This window comes from Myotis brandtii, unplaced genomic scaffold, assembly GCF_000412655.1.
Source record: "Myotis brandtii unplaced genomic scaffold, ASM41265v1 scaffold77, whole genome shotgun sequence".
In the NCBI taxonomy this organism is placed as follows: domain Eukaryota; kingdom Metazoa; phylum Chordata; class Mammalia; order Chiroptera; family Vespertilionidae; genus Myotis; species Myotis brandtii.
The window spans coordinates 169,389-176,987 of record NW_005371082.1 but is presented as its reverse complement, the minus strand read 5'-3'; the positions used below and the strand labels follow the sequence as shown (position 1 = coordinate 176,987).

Below are 7,599 nucleotides of genomic sequence, written 5' to 3'. Positions count from 1 at the left end.
TTTCTCCTCTAATATGAGAGGTTTTCACTTAAAAAGAGGCTTAAAGAAAGTCATTTTTAAAGAGTGACTTGATGCACAGCTCAATTGGATGAGAACAGTATACATTTAATACTAATAAAGTTGTAAATTCTAAATGTTGCATGTTAATTTGAAGTGATTTTTCAGGAGATTTTGTCAACATTAGATTCCATTGGAAACTATCTCAGAAGCTTTTTGCTATTCATTTGAGATAAAGTTTATTTTAGAAAGTTGTCTAATATTATTATGATTCAGGGTTTAAATGTTGGTTTTGTAAGATTGTGTGTGTGTGTGTGTGTGTGTGTGTGTGTGTGTGTGTTTGGCATACTTAGAGCTGTGTCCTGGAATTGGTGCCCAAACAATGTTAAGCTGGTATGAGCTGTTTATGTCACTGAGTAAAATTAGATACACGCCTGCTGCTAGTAGGAGGAGATGAAACATGAGACAGGCCAAACACTTAAGAGCCTTTTCTTTCAGGCATAATTGGTGAAGCCTGAATCGTTCACTCTCCTCCTGCAACTGATGGAAACGTTTGAAACATTCTGTCTCTGGTAGAGCTTGAACTGGTTGCAAGCAATTTAAGGTAAGCAATCATTTTTTACTTGTATTTTATATAATTACAATGTACAATTAAAAACCAAATAGAGGCAAGACTTCTTGATTTTTTTTCCTCAAAAGGTGACATAATAATTAATAAATTAAATTTAAAATGTTGATTAAGTTCATTTCAAATGATTATTAAATATCAACAAAATGTGGTTAACTTCTATTTAATATCATTTAAGTTATTGTGATTACTAATATGCTATGTATTTTAGTATAATTTATATTCCTAATATTTTAATTTGTAGAATACCATGATAGCATATTTATATATTATCAAGCATTAAATTGTAAACTGTGGTTAATCTACATAAGATATTGTCTTTAAGATCACCTATTTCTAATTCTATTCTTAAATTTTTTGGTGAAATTACATTGGCTTTACATTTTGTCTATAGTTTTGTTACAGACATTAAAAACAGACTAATATTAATGAGGACAAAAGTCATTTGATAAATTGGAAATAAGCAAAACACCAACTTCAGCTTCCTAACTATTCTTGGAATGAAAGAAGGAGGATGATTTCTCCCCCAAATCTGGAGATAAATAAATTGTTGTTCATAATATATATCTCAAAAAAGTAAATGTAAGTAGGGTAAAATATAAACTTGTGCTATGCTATGGCTTACTAAAGTTGTCAGTTCTTTCTTTGTGTTCCCTAAGTTAATATGGGGCAATCCAAAAACAAGTTTTTAAAGGAAGACATACAGAAAGATAATAAGGGAAACTATAACTCAACTGGCTGAAAAATTTGTCAGCAGGATGAGTAACTTACTAGTACAAAATGAACTATAAAATGCACTATGTTTATCTTTTGCTTATTTTCTTGGGAACATTTTGTGGAGATAGGTACAAAAAGGCACACTTATGAAGTTTCAAAACTAATGGCTCAAGTTGGTGTTGGTTTTATAGGTTCTAGAATTTATCTAAGGTTTTCTTTTAAACTCAAATGAAAACATTTCCAAAAGATGTTGACTAAGCTTGCAGTTGAAATGCTGAAATTAATATTGCTCCATATTGTCCTTTAAAAAATATACTTTCTATTTATTAAATTAAATTTATATTATGTAATATATGTAAATCAAATAATAATGGAAAATTATGATTTGGTTTAATCTTGCATACTTTGTAGGACCTGTGGTTCTCCTCTGCTCCCTGTTCTACTTGGCTCATTGCAGCCCCTTGCTGCTTCTCAACTGAGTCCACCATTGCTGTGGCTTCCTAGTAAGATGGAAATAACTACAGTCTTGAGTATGATTCTACTACTTTTCCATTCCTTCAGAGCCTGCCTCTGTCCTCAGAACCTGCTTTTATGTTTCTGTCTATCCTTCCTTCTCCTCTTATTTTTAGCCTGGTCAGCACTTGTCTAGCTTTATCATTCTCTGGACCAACCACAGGGACTGATTATTCTATGATGTTTTCATGAGTATTGAAGAATTCCTCACCCCCTATATTTACCATTTCAGACTCAAACTTCATTTTTAATTTTACATGTTATTATGCTATAGATGATTTTATGGGAAAATTGATATAGGAGTATTTAGTAAATTTAATAATTTGCAAATATATCAAAATTTCTCTCAAACTCTCAGCATAACTTCAATATAACTGTTGTGCAGTGTACCACTGATAAGAAATGAGACCAGAGATTTCAAGGAGGTCTCTCTTATGCCCAAAGGGATTTGTGCATCAGCCTAAAGCAGTGGGGATCCATTTGAGTATTTACAACAGAAAAATAGCAGGAACATATTTTTTGGAAAGTCACTCAGGTTACCAAGGAGAGTGGATTTCCATCAGAGGAGGGAGACAGGAAGAGTTGTAAAAAGTCAAAAAATTGCCTCAGCTGAGGATTGGGAAATGGAACACAAGAGAGAACTAGGAGGAAGTCATTGCCATGAAGATGGGCACCTTAAAACCTAACCTCACCTTTGTGACTTTTAACTCTATCGTAAACATTCTCAATTAATTTTACTTGTGAAACATCTGAAAAGCATGAAGAGGAAGTGATTACAACTTTAGGCTGTGGAGTCAGACTGCCACTTTCTAGCTATATGACTTTGTGTGAATTAATTGCTCTCTGTCTCAGTTTCCTCATTTGTAAAAAGGAGGATAATGACAGTATCTACCTCCTAAAGTTATTATGAGTGTCAAATTCAGTTCATATAAACATTTAGGAAGTGTCTGACTTCTTGGTAAACAGCAGCTCCCCCTCCTCCTCTTCCTTTTCCTCCTCCTCATCATAACCACCACTATCACCACCACCACCATCATCAACAGCAAGGCAACATATAACCTTTTATTCCCATTCTCACTAATAGGGAGGTCAGAAAAGAACATGAGAATGGTGAGTGGTCAGGATTTGTAACCTGCTTCTCCAGACCCCCTAAGAAAGCACATGGGCCCTATCTAGGCAGGAGATTCTAGGGTGAGGCTATTTCTGCTCCAGCAGAGAACATTCTCCACATACTAATATGTGATGGCTGCTGAGGAGGAAAATGTGCATTCCAGAATACAAATAGAAAACCTTCTCTGACATTCTCACCAACTGACTGAAAGAAAATCCTTAATGGTATTTATGAAGAAGAAAAAAATCAAATGACTGTTAAAGTTTCCTAAACATGTTAGATCTTAATGAAAAATTTATGTAAAATATTCTAAGGTGTTAATCTCAGTAAAACATAAACTTGTGCTGTCCCCTTATTGGAATGGTTTGAATGGGTTTTCCTCACAACATTTGCAAATCACTTTAAATCATCACATTCTGATCCTGACTACAAGAATAAAAGTGAAACATGGTGCTGAAGTCCTCTGAAACTTTAAAAAAAACTGTCAAAGCAATCAGAAAATTGCATATACACTGCATTTGATAAGAAAACTAATTATGTATACTTCAAGAATTTCTTTTTGCTTTAAATCTTTTATATAGAGACTTGCAACTAAAAAAGGAAGCTCAGCTTGGTTGATAAATGTAAACAACTTTTTTCTTAAAATTTGCTTTTAATTTTGTGTATTTTTCATAGTTAGGATTTAGTTTAATATTATTTTTAGGGACTGGGAAAATTGAGGTTTTGAGGGAAGGAAAGGGAGATTATAGTTGGTTTGACTGAAAATTTCAGCTTTAGTTATAAAACTCCAAAGACTTAATAAACTAGATGACAGGCCTTTTGTGACTTGCACCAATATGGAACCAAACCACCCTGAAACCACACTTGTTTTTTTCCCCTCCCCTGTAGGTTGGTCATAGGGATACCCCTCTATGGCCAGAGGATGAGATAGGGGAGAGGTGTCAGAGAATTAGTGGTGGGTGACATGGAACTATGAGTCATCTCAATATGCATATTTTTATTGTTGACAGTATTACAAATATCCCTCATTTTCCTCCCCTTTGCCTTCCTCCACCAGCCCCCACCACTCCCCAGGCCTTCACCACATTATTGTTTGTATTGCTATGCATATATGTTCTTTGGTTAATCTCTTCCCTTTCAACCCAACCCTCTTCCATCTGAGGCCTTTTAGTCATTTTTTGTATCCATGCTTCTGTTTCTTTTTGTTCATCAGTTTATTTTATTCATTAGATTCCACAAAATAAGTGAGATCATGTGATGTTGTTCTTTCTCTGCCCAGCTTATTTTGCTTAGCATAACAATCTTCAGGTCTATCCATGCTGTTGCAAGGGGTAAGAGATCCTTCTTTTTTTACAGGTGCATAATATTTCATTGTGTAAATATACCATAGCATTTAAAAAAATCTTTATTGTTGAGAGTATTAAAGATGTACCCCCTTTTCCCTCCATTGCTCCACTCCATCCAGATTCCACTCTGCCCAGGCCTTCATCATCCTATTGTCTGTGTCCATGGGTTATGCATATAAGATCTTTGGCTAATCTCATCCTGCCCTCTTCCCCCTTACCTCTAAGATTCTTCAGTCTGCTTCATGTTTCCATGCCCCTAGTTCTATTTTATTCTTAAGTTTATCATGTTCATTAGATTACTTGTTCATTTATTTTGATTTTTAGATTCAGTTGTTGATAGATATGTATTTATTGCCATTTTATTATTTATATCTTTCCCCCCCTTCTTTTTAAAGAAGACCACTTAACATTTCATGTAATACTGATTTAATGATGATGAACTCCTTTACTTTTTCTTTTCTGGGAAGCACTTTATCTGACCTTTAATTCTAAATTATAGCTTTGCTAGGTAGAGTAATTTTGGTTGTAGGTCCTTGCTTTTCATCACTTCGAATATTTCTTGCCAATCCCTTCTAGCCTTCAGAGTTCCCTTGTAGGTAACTAACTGCTTTTAAGATTCTCTCTTTGTCTTTAACCTTTAGCATTTTAATTATGATGTGTCTTGGTGTAGGCCTCTTTGGGTTCCTCTTGTTTGGGACTTTCTGTGCTTCCTGGACTTGTATGTCTATTTCTTTTACTAAGTAAGGGAAGTTTTCTGTCATTATTTTTTCAAATAGGTTTTCAATTTCTTGCTCCCTCTCTTCGCCTTATGGCACCCCCAGGATGAGAATGTTAATACGCTTGAAGTTGTCCCAGAAGCTCCTTACACTATATTTATATTTTTAAATTCTTTTTTCTTTTTTCTCTTCTGATTGTTTCTTGCTTCCTCCTATTCCAAATTGCTGACTTGATTCTTAGTGTCCCCTCTCTACTGTTGATTCCCTGTAAATTATTCTTCATTTTAGTTAGTGTTTAATTTCTGACTGGTCCTTTTTTTATGTCATTGATGTTCTCTCTAAGTTCCTCAAAGTTGTCACTAAGATCCTTAAAGATCTAATTAAGTTCCTTGAGCATACTTATAACCATTGTTTTGAACTCTGTATCTAGTAGTATATTTGCTTCCATTTCATTTAGTTCTTTTTCTGGAGATTTCTTCTGTTCTTTCATTTGTGACATGTTTCTTTGTCTCTGCATTTTGGCTGTTTCTCTGTGTTTGTTTCTATGTATTAGGTAGAGCTTCTATGTCTCCTGGAATTGGTAAAGTGGCCTTGTGTAGTAGGTGTCCTATAGGGCCCAGTAGCACAGCCTACCCATTCACCCGACCTGGGCACTCTAGGTGTACCCCTGTGTGGGCTGAATATACTGTGCTATTGTAGTTGAGCCTTGCTTGCTTTTGGTATCCCTGGGAGGGATTTACTCCCAGGCCAATTGGCTGTGCAGACCAGCAGCAACTACAGTGGAAGAGCTGCTGTGTAGGAGACACCCCTGTGGAGTAGTACTTGCTTCAGTTGGGCTTCTGCAGTCTCCAAATCTGTCCTTTGAGTGTGTTACTCATGAAGGTGGTACGGTTTAATCTGATGTAGTTTGAAGCTGATCACCAGGTTCACTGGCTCTGAGGTATCCCAGGAGGTGCAAAGTCAGCCAGTGCCTATGCTCTGCCTGGAGCCACCCAGCATAAGCTACAGAGTTATCTGCAGATGGCTGCTACTTGTGTTGGGCTTAGAGGGGCCCAGGAGAAGCCACGCTGTGAACAAGTGGTGGGGCTAGGGCCTCTTATTGAGAGGTATGGAGCATGCTGAGGACAGCTGCCGCTTCTTTGAGAGATTTTAGAAAAGTATGAAGCCTGAGCCAGGATAGGCTATTCATATGGAAAAACCATTGCAAACAGCCTAGGTGGGGTTGCAAATCAGGTGGGTGGGGTCTCAGAGAGTCACCAGAACAAGGTGAACTGTGTGATTCAAGTTGATGGAAACTCAGATATGGTGCCTACCAGTCAGCTCTGTGGTGGGGAGGTCTCAGCATAGGAATAATGACCTCTGCCAGAACATTTTTCTGAGAGAAAGCTGCCCCCAGTTCGTGCCCTGATGCCACACAATTTAGTGTATTGATCTAGGGTTTCCTTTTCTCTACATCCTTGCTAGCACTTGTTATTTGTTGATTTATTGATGGTAGCCATTCTGGCAAGGGTGAGGTGATACCTCATTGTAGTTTTGATTTGTACCTCTCTGATGATGAGTGATGTTGACCATTTTTTTTTTCATATGTCTCTTGGCCATCTGTATATCCTCTTTAAAGAAGTATCTGTTCAAGTCTTTGCCCATTTTTAATTGGATTGTTTGTCTTCCTTGTGTTGAGTTGTATGAATTCTTTATATGTTTTAGAAATGAACCCCTTATTAGATATATAATTGTCAAATATGTTCTCCCGTACAGTGGGCTGCATTTTCATTTTGTTGATGGTTTCTTTTGCTGTGCAGAAGCTTTTTATTTTTATGTAGTCCCATTTGTTTATTTTCTCATTTGTTTCCCTTGCCCTAGGAGACATATTAGCAAACATATTACTACAAGAGATGTCTGAGCTTTTGCTGCCTATAATTTCTTCTAGGATATTTATGGTTTCATGGTTTACATTTAAGTCTTTTATCTCTTTTGAGTCCATGCTTGTGTATGGTGTAAGATGGTGGTCTAGTTTCATTTTTTTTTTTTTTCACTTGTACCTGTCCCATGCACTCTTATGCTCACTGCAGTATTATTTACAACTAGAGGCCCGGCGCAGGTTCAGTCCCTAGGCCTGGCCTGAGATCAGGGCCATCTTCCCTGGCTGCTGGCAGCTGGCCCCGCCACCCGCCGCCACCCATTCCCGGTTCCCCATTTGCCATTGGGCGATGAGGTTGGCTGGAAGGCCCCTGCAGGCTGGGGGCAGCTCCTGCATTGAGTGTCTGCCCCCCTGGTGGTCAGTGTGCATCACAGTGACTGATTGTTCCGCCGTTCATCTCTCAGATGATTAGTGACTTTGAGCATGTTTTTATATGTCTCTTGGCCTTCCTTCTGTCTTCTTTTGAAAAGCTTCTATTTAGGTCCATTGCCCATTTTTTGATTGGGTTGTTTAACTTCCTTTTGTTTAGTTGTATGAGTTCCCTGTAAATGTTGGAGATTGAACCCTTATCAGTGATAATATTGGCAAATATGTTCTCCCATGCAGTGGGGTTTCTTGTTGTTTTGTTGATGGTTTCTTTTGCTGTGCAGAAG

General features: G+C 37.2%; 1 protein-coding gene across 1 annotated transcript in view; it reads left to right on the top strand.

The window, feature by feature from the left end:
• Window positions 1-505: 505 nt before the first annotated feature.
• SGCG (sarcoglycan, gamma (35kDa dystrophin-associated glycoprotein)) overlaps window positions 506-7,599 on the top strand; it is a 152,015-nt gene continuing 144,921 nt past the window's right edge. Inside the window, exon 1 of the mRNA XM_005883134.2 lies at window positions 506-601. The gene's annotated coding sequence lies outside the window, so the exon portion shown is untranslated. The remainder of the gene's footprint in view (window positions 602-7,599) is intronic.